General features: G+C 50.8%; 1 long non-coding RNA gene across 1 annotated transcript; it reads right to left on the bottom strand.

Annotated features, from left to right (window-relative positions):
* Window positions 1–7,969: 7,969 nt before the first annotated feature.
* On the bottom strand, window positions 7,970–13,510 carry LOC138925280 (uncharacterized). The gene is made up of 3 exons (XR_011441206.1): window positions 13,177–13,510; window positions 11,750–11,898; window positions 7,970–8,196 (listed from the first exon to the last, which is right to left on the bottom strand). It is a non-coding gene; the product is annotated as an uncharacterized lncRNA (long non-coding RNA).
* Between the last annotated feature and the right edge of the window lie 1,366 nt (window positions 13,511–14,876).

The raw sequence follows: 14,876 nt of genomic DNA on the forward strand, positions 1-14,876 counted from the left end.
GGGTCAGATCCCGTATCTAACAGCCCTTAAAAATGTGGCGATTGCCCTTCCCTCCATGCGCGGTTGCTCCAGCAAATGGCTGTAGGTCGTTCGGGAAGGGACTGGAGGAATATCTATCATACGAACTTACGGTGGCCTTGGATGGTCCTTTGTCAAGAGGGCCCTCTTCCCTTTCTATCAATGGATGCTGGTCTGTGAACTGACTTAGATCTGGAAACCAAGTGAGGATCTGATGTCATCCTTCTGCTTACCATTCCTTGATATTTAAAAAAAAATTCAAGTGCAGCAACAACCTTTCCAGCTGTCCCTTTTCTCATTCATGGTGGATGAGCTATGGCCAAGTGCTCCTGCAGGTCAAGACACCCCGAGCACCACTCAAGTCTTGCTGCCCATGCTCCCTCTAATGCTAAAGTGCCACCACCTGGCCTCTGCTACTGCACAATCCGATCGTGCCCCTTGGGAACAGGGAGCCCAGTTCCACCGTCAGCCCCAGCCCGCTGGGGCAGTCACCACAGAACTTCTCAAATTGCTTGTGCCTCCCCCCATTATTGCCTTAGTGATGGGGTTCCTCTGGGCACTCCTGGAGAAAACAGCTGTATTCATTTCCTGGGACTGCTATAAAATTCCACAGCTGGATGGCTTAAAATAACAGAAATTTCTTCTCTCACAATTATGGAAGCCGGAAGTCTGAAGTCAAGGTGTGGCAGGGCCCTGCTCCCTCCGAAGGCCCTAGGGGAAGATTCTTCCTGGCCTCTTCCAGCTTCTGGTAGCCTGAGAACTTCCTCGAATTGTGGAAACATAACAAATATCTCCCTCCTCTTCTCTGTGTGTGCTCTCCTCTTCTTGTAAGGATACCATTGTGTTAGGACTCATCCTAATGACCTCGTTTTAACTTGATCACACCTCCAAAGACCCTATTTCCACACAAGGTCACATTCACAAGTCCTGGGAGTTAGGACTTCAACGTATCTTTTTGGGAGACACAACTCAACCTATAAAAATAGTCAACTGGTAAGTTCCCAAGTCCCACAGAGAAAATCCATTCTGAAAAATCTCGCCTTCCAACCCCTTCTTCAGAGCTATGCCGAGGCAGTTCTGGCATTTCTACTCATTTTCTGTAGCCCATTGTCGTGGCCAAGCTCTAGGGAGCCACCCCACCAGACTGTTAGGACCAGCTGGGTCTTAACACTCGATCCTGAGTCTAGGGCGAATGTTTCCAGGTCAATAAATGCCCCCCTCTGTAGCCTCCTTTCCCCACCTCCCTCCTCTACCCAATAGCCCCGAGTCCACGCCCCCTGTGCTTGTCTAGTCCTGGCCGCTCCCACTAGTCGGGACCTGCCATTCCTTCTGTGTGTAAGCTGTTTCCTCCTGGAGCAGGACTGTGGTTTCCAGCTCTGGCTGTAGCGAGACTTGACCTTGGTCGTTGGCCTGGAGGCAACAAATGGGGTGGGGGCGTATTTTGAAAAGAACAGGAATCATCTTGTGAGGCACCTGCCTCAGGTGAAGTCACTGCGTGCTCTCCAGGCCAGGGGAGGCTCTTCCCTCTGTCACAGGAAAGGTGACTGCATTTACTAGCCTGGAGGGTTCAGGACCCTGGAGATCGAAGACTCTCAGGTCACCCACCCATACACCCCCATCCCAGATTTCAAGGTCCCACTCTTGACTTAGTGAGAGCTATCTTTTCCTTTTTCTAAGGCTTTCAAAACACAGTTGACAATGAGTATCCCGCTCCACAATCATATTATCATCACTCCTGTACTGTCTGGATACCACGGCCACTGCTTATCCCGATGTCTCATCTTCCACCTGCACCTCTGCCCAGGATTCCACAGGTGAGAGCTTTAATAATTGTGATGCCTGGGTTATTACCACCCAACTGATCCCCAGCAATGAGGTTCTTGATACCAGAACCCCAGTGAGTACCCCAACTCCAAAATCCTACCTTCAGGGGCTGCCACCTGGGTCCTCTCCTGATACCAGCATCTTCACCTGGGTTTCCAGAAGGCAGAGCCTGAGGCAAAGACCCGTGCGCTCCTCCTTTATTAGGGGATGTAATCGCAGGGAGGAGAGGGAGGCAGGGAGAAGAGAGCTACTATGAGGACACATTACTGAGCTGGCTGCTGCCAAGCGCGACTGATTGCTCAATCTTGCAAGACCATTTCAAGAAGCTATATGTCTCAGGAGCATCTGCTGGGAGGGAGAAAGAGGGAAGAATTTTCCACTAGCTCCCATTTTCCATTGATCAAGGTTTTGCCTCTTGGAGCATTCACTCCCCAGCACCTGTAGGTTGCACACGTGTGAATACTGGTGGGGTTCTGCAGGGTCCACACCTCGACATCAAAAGGGAAGCCCAGGGGCCCACAGCACACAGCGCCGGCATCAAGCACAGCTCTGTCTAGTTTTACCTGCGTGAAGTCAGCGAAGCCCGCCCAGGGCTGGGAGCAGCAAAGACTGGAGACTGAGAACAGATGAGGCTCAGAGGATCTGAGGCGGTACACAAGCAGGGTGATATCGGCAAGGTTGATGGCAAAGTGGAGAGCAGCCATACTCAGCCCCAACAAACTGCTAGATCTGATTTTTTTTCAGGGAAGCTGGTTATCTGAGTTTTCTTTTAAAGTTGACAACAAATTCAGATTTAAAACATGATGTGGGCCAACACTGCACAGACCCAAGAAAACGTTCTGAATATTAACGAAAGGGCCCACCGGTTTGCAATTTTTGATCTACTCGTCTTATGAAACTGGGGCCAGGAGGGGAGAGGGTCTCCTGACTCCCAGACCGGTGTTCCTTTCTTTGCTTTTGGAAGGTACTCACCTTAGCATGCATGGCCTCTAGCAAGATCCCTTGTCTGCCCAGAGGCAGGCATTCCCCTCTCCAGGGTCTAACTGCACAGGGGAGAGGGCATTTTCTGGCAAAGTGAATCCGTTCACCAGGCTGCCCCTCATTGTGACTGCCCTTGACATCGAATGGTGCCAGGTCCTCAGGTCTCAGTGATTCTTGGCCTTGTTGGCCTGGCTAATGAGATGGAACTAGTGGATTCCCGCCATATTGCCAACCTGAGACCAAGGACCCATCAATTCTGCTTCCCCATCGCTGAGGATGCCCCAAGTGACAGATGAAGTGTCCTGGCCATGAATCATCTCCCTTACCTTTCCCCATTGCCCAGCCAACTTCACAGAGCTGGGAAGATGAATGTCTGCAGAATCTCACCTGCTCTCGTGAATAATTTCCCTTTAAAAGAGGCCACTTATCAGTAATTCATTACTCGTCCTTGTTAGCATAAACAAGGCCTGGGAAGTGAGGAGGGGTGCAGAAATGCTGCCTGCTCCTGCTCTTGGCTGCCGCCCCCTCTGCCTCCATCACTCCTCTGTCACATGGGTTGGCCTCCAACCTCAGTTCTGCCTTCCTGCTGTGGAGAAATGCAAAGCCAGGGTCTTAGGGACAGCTGCTCCAGCTGGTGGTACCCACTCTGGCAGATGGCATACAGCTGTCTCTGGTGACATCTGGATGAGCATAATCCTCTCCAATTGACGATTTCCTTTAATATTGAATTAAATGTCACATGTTGCCTCTTTCTTTTATGGCCCGTATACCCCCCTGTCTGTGTTGTCTATAATACAGAATAAGATATGTCTGGCCAGGGACCACTTCTTGGAAAGCCAATCTTGTCCCTCTGTAGTCTCTGTTTGTCGTTAGGAGAGTGGGGAAGTGACTGGAACAGTACTGAGATGACCCTGGGAAGGAGGAACGTCTGAACATCCGAATGAGAAAGCAAGGACCATGGTAAATGGAGGTGGATCTGGGCTGGTCCTGCTCCTCCTGGGTCCTTCTTGGCCAGGGATATGTGTGGCGCTAGGATGGGTAACTGGAGGTGGTGGTGGTTTCCGCCATACATGACAGAGGTGCGATTCCAGAGGTGCCCTGTAGGGGGAGAACTGGCAGGAAGCAGGGCAGGGGGGCCAGATAGGCAGGGAAGACGAAGCAGGAGCAAAGAAGACGAAGAGGACAGCAGATGCACCTTAGTTTGTCCCCTGGTTAGAGGTGGTGGCTAACTGTTTTATGCTGCCACCAGGGGATTGGAAAGAAGGGATTTTTCTCAGGACCTCATTCCTAACATCCAAGTGCTTTTGTCATTTCTCGTATCCAGCAGTACATCATCCCACGATGAACACGGCAGCATCACATAGGCCATTCAAGGACACAACTTTTATAGCTCTCCCATCCACCATCCATTCTCCAGAAGCTATAGGGACATCTTGAAGTCATAAATCTGATCATGTCACCCCCTTGATTTAAACCCTTGAATGGCTTACCATTGCCTTCAGGATCAAGCCCAAAGTCCTGAGCATGGCCTATAGTATGCCCTGGCCTCTACCCACCCTTCACCCTCATCCTGCACCCACTCCCCTTGTTCATGCCACACAGGTCCTCTTTCACCCTCTAGGGAGCCTTCTGCTTCTTCCTACCCCAGGATCTTTGCACTTGCTACTCCCTCTGCCTGGAATGGCCTCCCATCAGATCCCCAACCCCAGCCTCCCATTTAGTTAACTCCTATGTATCTTTCAGGTCCTAGCTTAAGTCTCAGGTCCCCCAAGAAGGCTTTCTTGCCACTCCAGACTAGGTTAGACATGCCATGTTCCCCCGTAGCACCCCGACCTTCCCTTTAGTCAGTGCAGCCAAAATGATTTGCTTAACATCCATTCTCCCCACTAGACCACGTGTCCATGAGATGAGGGACTGCATCCCGTTTGCTGCTCCTTCCGCATTGGTGAGTACGAAGACTGCCACAGAAGGGCCGTTTGTGGAGTAAATTAATGAGGGACCGAGTGCATGTGAAGGAGTCCCAGGCCCGACCGTTATCTGCATGGAGGGTCTCACTGCAGACTCACGTCTCCCAGGCTCTGCCATCTCCACCTCTGGCTCTCCCTCCACCATTGGAGGTCTCCGTCCTCCACCAAGGCTCTCTCAGCTACAGCCGTCTCTCATCTTTTCTGGTCTCTGGAAGTACAGGGTGCTGGCTCTGATCTCAAGCCCACTTCCTCTTTGGTTTCAGGGTGAAATGGTTCTCGAAAGCCCAGGACCCCCTAGCCTCACTGTCCTCTTCCTCTGGGGAGGATGTCTGACTGGAGCCTCCCCCAGTGGTGTCTCCTCCTCCAGAGCTCCGGGACCTCCAAGCCCCCAGCTTCTACCTACCCTCAAGGAAAGGCCCAGAGCTCACTCTGCCATGGCTGGCTCTGCAGACCTCCGTTTGGGGTCACAGTCTCATCTCAGGCAATGCTAGCATAGATAAAACAATACAGCACATTTGCAAGTTAATTGCTCTGCCATCCTCTGTCTCCAGGAGCCTGAAGTGAGACCCAAATCCAGTATGATTTTAGGGAGGTTTGGAGATGTCTGTCACAGGATGGTAGTGTAATGACTGAAATCCTTGCTGCCCAAAGGCCAGCTGTCCAGTGGTGGAACTTAAAATCCTTTCTTTGGGAACCCTGAGAGCATGTCTGTGACATCATTTGCATAGATTTGCATATCCAATGTTGCCATCTATCCCAGGGTCTGTAACCTCTGGCTGGGGACCAAGCTGGCCAGCAGGCTGGTTTTCTTTGGCCAGCAGCCTGGCAGTCCCCCCAACCCCGGCCATCCTTGCCACGGACACTGCGACTGCATCCTCCAACCCTCATAGTCCCCGCAGGACGGAGGCTCTGCTTCTTGCTCATCGGGAGTCAGCCAGCCAATGCTGCTTCTCAACTGTTCAACCTCTTCTCACAGCTCCCTCCCCACTCGGGGCAGAGTCTGCAGTGGATCCTGCTCCCACTTCCCCCCTCCAGTCCCTTCCCAAGTGGAAGGGGCTTGGGAATCTGGGATTTGTTCATTCATTCATTCAATAGATTTATTGAGCATTTACTAAGTGCTAGGACTGGGGAATATAAAGAAAGCAGAGGGGGCATCCTGAGATGCTGGCTCCCTCACTCACCGTGCCTGGGGACCCAATCACCTGGAGCTGGTTCTTCCCATTGCCCTCACACTACCATCCACTGAGCTGGGCCTGAACTTTCAGCCCTTGGCCCTTCAACGGCTCCACCTTCAGTGACGACCACTGTTGGTGGTACCCTCGACCTCTCCCAGCCGGGTGAGAGCCCTTCTTCTTTGGGGGACAATGTGGGTAGAGCCAGAGGCCACACTCCAATGAGCTTCCTCAGCCTAGCCCCTGCATTTCCTTGGGGCTGAAAGGGGCTTCTCACTCTGGTGGGCAGGTTGGGGTCTCAATAATGGTTTTCCTTTATTGGCTTCTGATCCAAAAATGCAAAAGGCGGACAGCACAGCACAGAGCAAAAAGTGACGCCTGGGTTACATGGATGAAACACAGGGTTAGCGGTGGGAAAGCCAAGTTCCCAACTGGGCCTGCCCTGGAGGACGCCTGGGGGACTCTGGTCACAGCCCAACCTCTGGGAGCAGGACCGTCCTTCTGTCAATTCCCTGGAGGCCAAGACTCCTGAGAACAGTCAAAGGCTTGGGCGGGCCAGAGCAGCTCCTGCTTCCTATTGCACAGAGGTAAGGATTCCTCAGCATCTTTCCTCCCGGGGTCTCGCCTCCTCTGTGCCCTGTTTCTTTGGTGGCTCCTGAGTTCTCCCTATCCTCCAGGCTGGAAGCCTTGCTCTTCTAGGACACTGCTCTCCCCAATATGGCAGCCCGAGTCCAATAAGTTGCCACATCCTGTCCTGTCCTGTCCTGCTGTCTATGCCACCAGACTCGCTGAGGCTGCAGTGACCTCTTGTTGGCCCTATTGCTGCAGCCTCTTGGCCAGTCTCCCTGTCCTTTGATCCAACTTATCCTACAGCCAGATTAAAATTCCTAAAACAGAATCCCATCAGCACCCCTTCATTCAAAACCCTTTAGTGCCTCCCTAAGGCCCATGATATAGTCGCTTATCATTCTTGTGCTGTAGTTTTTTTGGCACCACCTGGCACAGTGCCTGGGACAGGGAATAACAATGATGGCTAATTTTGCAAGTGATTTTGGTATAATTACTATGTGCGCACACTGTTTTAAATGTGTTACCTCATTTAATCCATTCGCCGCCCTGGGAGGTAGCTGCTATTATTACGTTTTACAAATGAGTAAACTAAGGTGCAAAATGAGTAACGGATTTGTCCAAAGTCCCTCAGCGAGTAAGTGGTGGAGCCGGGATTTGAGCTCTTGTGGTCTGACCCCAGAGTCCACACGCTCAGCCACCATGCAGAAATATACCCCTAGATGTATAGTCAATGTCACATGAATCAATAGATGGATTCGTGAACCAGTAAATGAAAAAAATGAGTGAATGAATAAATGATGTTACTCCACACTATAGACGGTACCAGAAAATTGTACTAATGCCTTCGAAAATACTTTTATTCTGCCTTCTGAGTAGGGACAGTATACCACAATGGTTAAGGACATGGGCTATGGAGTCAGACAGACCTGGGTTTGAATCCTGGTGTCACCATTTATTGGCCATGTAGGTCTGGGCACGTGATTTAAGCTCTGCAGGCCTCCATTCTACATCTGAAAGTGGAAATAATAATGGAACTTATTGTGGAGGAAATGAAATCCCATGTAGCCAGGACACCACACAGTGCTTGAAACAGGCAGGACCTCGATACTCAGCCGCCATCATTCCTGCGGGAGGCTGTCCCTTGCTCCCACTGCTCCTGTGGACAGTCTGAGCAGGAAGGTTGAAATGTGCAAAGAGTGATTTGCTCTCTGTTGGCTAGAGAATGGAGGTGTGATGGGCAATAAGGATTGAAGAGGAGGGAACCTGCAAGCTGCAGGTGCACAGAGGGTTGTAGGGAGAGGGGGACCGAGCGAGGTCCAGGACAGGGCTCCGGCTTGGAGGGAGGGTCGATAGGCAGCAGAGAGGAAGTGCCCACCACCCAGTGCACCCCACGCACAAAGAGTGTTCTGCAGAGACAGCTTCACTCTCTCTCCCCTGTTTAAAGATTTTATTTTTTTCCTTTTTCTCCCCAAAGCCCCCCGGTACATAGTTGTATATTCTTTGTTGTGGGTTCCTCCAGTTGTGGCATGTGGGACGCTGCCTCAGCGTGGTTCGACGAGCAGTGTCATGTCCGCGCCCAGGATTCGAACCAACGAAACACTGGGCCGCCTGCAGCCGAGCGCGCGAACCTAACCGCTCGGCCACGGGGCCAGCCCCTCTCTCCCCTGTTTAACAGGAAACACAGTGAGAACTGATGAAGTCATTTTTTAAACCATAAAGCACTGCAAACACATTTGTAATATTTTTCTTCTGTGCCATGGGCAGTGGGGTTTTTCTGTTTTTTTGTTTTTTTCAGATTCTATGCTGTTTAGTGAACACAGACTATCTTCCAAAAAATGTACTTTTGTGGAAGGCTACATTTTCAAATGTAATGCTCTGGTCAAATCTGTAATGGCTATCTTTCTCTACTGATGACTTCTCATTTCAGTGGGTCACTGCCAAAAAAACTCACCCGGAGGCCAGAATCGTCTCTAACAGCAGGTCCGAGACAAGCCCTCCAGGGAAACTACCCAGGAATAAGGATCGGGTCTTCCTCATCTTTTCTCTCCAGGGCCCAGCAGAGTGTCTGGCACAGGTAGGATACTCAGTGACAGCAGAGGGGACTCTGCTTCTGGATCTCTACCACTCCCTATGTGAACTTGGGGAAGTTATTTCCCACCTTTGTGGCTCAGTTTTCTCATCTGTAAAATGAGAATAATCTCAGTAACCTATTTTATAGGGTTATTATGGCAGTTTCTCCCTTCCTCCCTCTCTCCTTCCCTTCCCTTCTCTCTCTCTCTCTGTCTTCAAATTGGGCCCAAACAGTCATTTTTGTAGTAAAAATCCTAGATGTTCATATAGCACTCTGCAGCCCACAAGGCCCTCTCAAATACATTATCTCATTTTTTTCTGAAATAAGGAAATATTAGCATGCCCATCTTTCAGATGAGGAAACTGAGCTCAAAGATTTGTCCAGGAGCATACACTGCTGGTGGGAATGGAGACTGGTGCAGCCTCTGTGGAAAGCAGAATGGAGATTCCTCAAAAAGTTAAGACTAGAAATATCATATGATCCAGCTATTCCACTTTTGGGTATTTATCCAAAGAACACATAAACGTGAATGGTTAAAGATATATGCACCCTCATGTTCACTGCAGCATTATTCACAACAGCCAAGACTAGGAAACAAGTTGAGTGCCCACCAACGGATGAATGGATCAAGAAGATGCAGTATACACACACACAATGGAATACTACTCAGCTATAAAAAGATGATATCTTGCCATTTTCGACAACATGGATGGACCTTGAGGATATTATGCTGAGCAAAATAAGTCAGGTGGAAAGAGTCAAATACCATATAATTTCACTCATAAGTGGAAGAACAAAACAACAACAACAAACAAATAGACACGTAGAGACAGAGATTGGATTGGTGGTTACCGGAGGGGGAGGGGGAGGGAGAAGGGAGGAAGGGGTGACTGGGTACATGTGTAGGATGACGGATGGTAATTAGTCTTTGGGTGGTGAACATGATGTAAGCTACACAGGAATCCAAATACAATGATGTACACCTGAAATTCATATAATGTTACAAACCAATGCTACTTCAAAAAAAAAAAAAAAAAAAAGGTTTGGTCAGGAGCATATAGCTAGTAGTTAGAGGAACTAAGACTCAAACCAGGTTTTCTGACACCAAGTCTAGATTCCTCTGGGTTAAAAGAAACCAGCCCGTAGTTCCAAAATAAAAGACGTTTACTCAAGCTGAGTCTAATACAGCTCCCAGATAGCCAGTCACTCCATGTGGAGAGAAATCAGTCAAACTAAGTGTTTGACATCAAAGGAAGCAAACAACCAACTAAGAGGCTGGATTTTCCCTTTTCCTCGGGCTGCTTTTTGTGACAGGGATGGGGGGCAGCCTGTGGAGGCAGGGGCTCCGTCTGATTTCCTCAGGAAAGAGCTATGGGTATGTCTGCAGTGACCTCTGGGGATCTGCTGTCTCCAGGTGCTGGGTTCCCAATGGACCCACGAAGGAAGGGATGTTCACCAAGGGACCTCCCTGTGCCAGGACTATACCCATGTGTGAGCCACTCTCATCACCTTAGTGGCTTTGTAAGGAGTGAAGACCATCACCACTGTTATTTTTTCCCATTTTTAAGATGCATAAACTGCGGCTTGGATTGTTCGAGGTCATGCAGCTAGTAAGTAATGGCACCAAGATTCAAAGGCATAGCTGTCTCATTTAGAAGTCTATTTTCTTTCCACTAAGGCAAATGAGGTGGCATAGGGGACAGCAAAAAGAGATGGGTGGCTTGGGGAGGGGAATTAGGAGAAGAGGGAGGGAGGCACGGGGGCAGAGTATCAGTTTGGAGAGCCATGTTATGTAGAAAACCATTTCCATGTGAGGCAAAAACCCACTCTCCTCTTTACTTATTCTAGCCTATGTGTTTCCGGCTGCAGGAGCCAGTCTCCAATGATGCCTGCCAGCATTCATGCCCTGGTGTGGCCCCTTCCCATGAATCTGAGCTACCCCGTAATGTGCTTTTGACCCAAAGAATTGTGGTGCAGTGATGCTGTGTGACTTCTGAAGCTGAGTCATAAGCAGTCTTGCAGATTCCTCTGGGCCTCTTGGAGTGCTCACTCTGGGGGAAGCCAGGCTCCATGTAAGTAGTGTGACCACCCTAAGACTGCCACGCTGTGAGGAAGCCCGAGCCAGCTGTGTGGAGAAGCTGTGTGGAACGAGGGAGAAGCCCAGCCAAGTCCCAGTTGTTCCAGCCATCCTGACTGAGGCACCAGACATGGGCATGAGAAACCATCTTGGATGGCCAGCCCCAGCCCGCCTTCAGACGACTCTGGGCCCAGCCTCCATAAAACTGTAACTGTGTGAGGGTACCCAGGCTCCGGTTGAGCCTAGTCAACACACAGAACTGTAAAAAATAATAATAAATTATTGTTTTAAGCCACTGTTTTTGGGGTGAGATGTGATGAACACTTGCCATAAATCTCCATGAATCTGAGCATCTCTCCTGACCTGGAGAAGTTTAAGGATATGCTGAGCCTGGCGTGTCCATATGGCCACTCTACATTCCTCTGCTGGAAATGATCCACTGTGCCGTGAGAACCAGCCCTGAGCAAATGGCCCTGAGTTTGTTTCTTGGTTCCTCCACACTAGATGTGTGACTTTAGACAAGTCAGTGCTCTCTCTAAGCCTTGTTTTTCTCATCTACAAAATTGGGTAGTGGAATTATTGAGCATTGAAGACCCTTCTACTTCTCTGATCTCTTGAGATAACACTCTGTGCCTGAGAAATGAACATGTCACCAGCTGGGTGTGTCCTTTCTTGTTCTGCAGTAGAAAGGAGCCCATCCTGGCTGTTTCTGGCTTTAGAAGGGGCTACGTGGACGCCAGGTATTTCGAGTCACCAAGCAAGTCTGTGAAGGGCCGAGCACGCGAGCTGGGCTCCCAGCTCCACGCTGCCTCTTCAGCCTCCCTTGAGAGTTTTCAGCACTGGAGGGTGAGCACCGGCTGCAAGACCCAAGGAGTCCTGGAATCCCAGCTCTGCCTGAGCAGGAGAAGTTGCCGCCTGCCGAGGAAGAAGGGGACTCCGGAGAGAACCAAGATTCTGGGGCGGCTGTGAAACGTCTGGTGACAATATTTGTGTCTAAAAATACAGCAGCTGAGAACCAGATAATTACAGCCTCTGGAGTCATTCATAATTTGGCGTTTCCCCACCGTACCTGCTCTCTCTCAGTGTTCCTCATCAACAGCCGCAAAGGAGTCGGCTTGCAGGTGGAAAACCCAGGTGGGAGGGCCCAGGACTGGACCTGTAGTCCATCCATCCTTCTGCCTCAGGAGCCCAGCCTGGTACCTGGTATGTAGCTGGCACCTGTGAATAAAATGCAAGAGAGCAAGACTTTCTGGAGTCAGCTGAATACCCCCGCCCATGCATACACAGATGCCCTTGGCCACCTGCCCATCAGGAATCACTCAGACCTGCTGGGACCTTCCAAAGGTCAATGGTGCAGGTGTGACCTCATGATGGGTATTTATTCAGGAGAGATGCTCAGGGCCCAGGCATTATGGTGCTGGCGGGCCTCTCTACTGGGCCTGTGGCAGGTGCTAAAGCTCTGGCCAGCACCTCTGCTGGACTGGGACAGGAGCTAAGCCGGCATCCGGATCCCACACCTCCCTGCTCTGGACCCGCCTCTCTCCCAGGGCCTCTCAGATCACTTGAGTCTCTTCTACCAGGAGGAAGGCCGTGCCTCAAGATTGCGGGAGGGCTGACTGATCTGAGGGGCCCCCAGGCACAGTCCCTGCTGTGCCGCCATTCCTGCCCGAACACTCGCAGTGGACAGGGTCATGGCAAAAGCGGGAGAAGGAATCTCGCATGGGGAATGTCCTCACGCCACTCCAGGAGAAGGGAATTTCTTTTAATGAGGGGGGCATTTTGAAAGTACTAGGCCTAACTAACATTTGGATAGTATATTTCACTTGGCAGGCTGCTGACACATACATGGTGCTGTGTGATTCCCATACTAATTAGACCAAGTAGTGTTTATTATTATGTCCACTTTATAGATAATTAAACCGAGATTTAGAGATGCTAAGTCATTTTCCCAAGGTTACCCAAGTAATGACTAGCCTTGAACTCAAGGCTCAACCTCAGCTCCAGGAATGGTCCAGCTGAGTCAGCAGACCCAGGCACTACCTCCCTTGCCCACATCAGAAGCTAGGATAGCAAGGCCATGGGGGCTCCAGATCGTAGAAAATGCCACACTTGCTATTCCCTCCACACAGCACTGAATTCAACCTAAATCCAGCTCCACTTCGCCCTCTCTGGCTTCTGAAATACATTTTAATCTCACTCTGAGTCTGAATCCATTAGCCTTTGACCCACAAGAAATAAGTCAGAGCCTAAGAGAAAGCAGGCAACAAGAGAATATGCAGGGAGAGAAAAACAGCAGAGTTTTCCAGGGCGGGGGCCATCTGCTTGTTGGTCAGCACCTCCTATGCACCTGGGCCAGATCAGCTAGGGCTCTGAGGGGTCAAGAGAGGCCAGGGCCTCCGGCTGCGAGAGGCCAGGGCCATGGACAAGACCCGACTGCACATCTGTCTCCAACCTGCACCCAGGAGAGCATCGACTCAGAAACAGGCTGTTCCCCACCTTCTTGCTAATCACCGCCGGGCGTGATTGAACACCTTGACATTCTTTAGTGAAAGTTCAGCTCAGCTTCGAGTCGGGGCGCTGCATGAGGAATGAGGTTTCTGTGGGATCCCAGCATCACAGAAATTACAGATGCAAAAGGACGCTGAGGGCAGAGGCAGCCCGTCCCCGGGGACCGCGCGCAGGTTCTTCTCTGTAGTATACTCCCCCTTATTCCTCCAGTCCAGGCTGCTGTCTCCCCAAAGACCACTCACCGCTGTTTCCCAGAGAAGACATTGTTTATAGAAATGAGACGTCTGTGCCGATCCCTACATGATTTGCTTTGAAATTTATTAATCATTCAAAAGCCGGTGAAGAGGGAAGAAGCAAGAATGTCAAGTCCCCTTGTAGCCAGAGTGCCTGAGCAGGGCGGGGAGGAGAGCTGGAACACCCTGGAGCTGGCTGTAGCTCTGGAGCAGTGTGACACAGTGCAGTCTGACCACCTATTTGCTGTGTAATGTTTGGCAAGATTTTGACCTCTCTGAGCCTCAATTTCCTCATCTGTCAAAATGAGAGCTAATGACGCCTACTCAGAGGGCTGTTGGAAGATCAGAGGAATTAATGCTGGAGGAGCAGCTCACATTGTGGCTGGCCCAACAATTACTCCACAGATTATTATCATCACCACTCTTCCCTCTCCAGATCCATCTCCCAGTCTATAAAAGGGCCAAGCAGGTTCTCTGGCCACTGGGCTTCTTGCACGCAGCATTCCACCAACATCTGCAGAGCCGCTACTGCCTTCACAGTCACAGGGTGATGATGACCAAAACAAACAGGTTACTGTCTGTGGGCTTCCTGGGAAGAGGTGCCAAGAGGCTAATAAGGATGCTCACCATCTGATTCGTTAGTTCTCCTGCACAGGTTGTGACCCTGTGACTCATTGGGGACACAGAGGTCACAGGAACAGGACGGCACTGCAAAGACAGTGTGGGACTCTGGTTGTGCGGCTTCTCCCCCTCTGGTGGCATGACTTCAGCTCCATCTTATCCCACCTGGTTTGCCCCCAGGCCCGAGGTCACTGTATCCCCTAGCTACACCTCTGCTCCTGTCAGCCTGGGAAGGTGCTCTATACACACACACACACACACACCCCTCCCTTCAAATGGCTTCTAAACCAGTCACTCTTACCCTTGCTGCAGATTAGTGGTTCCTACACACGGCTGATGCCCAGCGACACCCAAATCAATTAAGTCTGAACGTCTGAGTGGGACCTGGGCACCAGAATTACTTATATGGCCCCAGGTTGAGAGCCAGTGCTCTAAGCAGATGTGGTTGTGAGGGGGAAAGGGCACTGGACCTCTGCTCTTCACTCCTTTTTGATATCGCTGAACAGCCTCAGTTTCCCTGTCTGGGCAAAGAGGGTCTAATAACTCCCTAAATGGGCTGCACTGAGGTGAACCCAGACTCTGTGATGGTGCTTTGGGAAAGGCCTGCCCAGGCGGGCGGTCTCAGGCCCATGACCCTCTGGGAGGATGTTGGCTGGAGACAAGGCGGTGGGTGCGAATGTTTCCTTGGGGGCTCAGCGCTGAGCGCACCGGGGTTTGCTCTGCCCAAGAGGCACTGGGAGGATCCCCTTGGTAAATGCCCCACTCACCTGTCCATCTCACTCAACAGTCATCCTGGATCTGAACCGCCAGCCCTGACACCTCCCCTCCCCGACC

This window comes from Equus caballus, chromosome 7 (assembly GCF_041296265.1).
Source record: "Equus caballus isolate H_3958 breed thoroughbred chromosome 7, TB-T2T, whole genome shotgun sequence".
Classification (NCBI taxonomy): Eukaryota; Metazoa; Chordata; class Mammalia; order Perissodactyla; family Equidae; genus Equus; species Equus caballus.